Raw genomic sequence first — 557 nt, 5'->3', positions numbered from 1 at the left:
TTTTTTCAATTTAAAAAATTCATTTTTAATCTTTATAATTTCAATTTTAAATATTTATAAAATAAGTTGTTAACTTATTATTTAATATATTCTTATAATTTTTATTATTAAAAGGTAATATTTTTTCTAATTACTCTAATTAAATTTAAATATCAATTTAAAAAATTCTTCATGCAACTGTTAATTTTCATGTACTCTCTTATAGAAGTTAAATAGTTGTCAGAAGTGGGATTTGAACCCACGCCCTCTCACGAGGACCAGAACTTGAGTCTGGCGCCTTAGACCACTCGGCCATCCTGACCTGGTGCTCAAGCTGCTCGAGAGAAATCTTCCAAAGAAACTATTGGTCCACAATCAACTCCCACCCACGACACCGTCTACCCAATGACGTGGATGAGCATTAACATGGCTTTATCGGCATCGCTTTTGCTGGTTCCAAAAGCAAAGTCGGTTCAAAAATCAATTCCAATCCTTAAAATTTTGTAAATTGAATTTCATATTTTATATTTTTGATTTAAATAAAAATAAAAATTTAATTCTGAAAATTTAATTTTATT

At 28.9% G+C, this 557-nt stretch overlaps 1 non-coding gene across 1 annotated transcript; it reads right to left on the bottom strand.

Moving 5' to 3' along the window:
- Positions 1-217: 217 nt before the first annotated feature.
- On the bottom strand, positions 218-301 carry TRNAL-CAA. Its single transcript has one exon. It is a non-coding gene; the product is annotated as a tRNA-Leu (tRNA).
- Positions 302-557: the final 256 nt, after the last annotated feature.

The sequence above is a fragment of the Manihot esculenta genome, chromosome 5, assembly GCF_001659605.2.
Source record: "Manihot esculenta cultivar AM560-2 chromosome 5, M.esculenta_v8, whole genome shotgun sequence".
NCBI lineage: Eukaryota > Viridiplantae > Streptophyta > Magnoliopsida > Malpighiales > Euphorbiaceae > Manihot > Manihot esculenta.
Note: the sequence above shows the minus strand (reverse complement) of the source record. Positions and strands in the feature narration are given on the sequence as shown.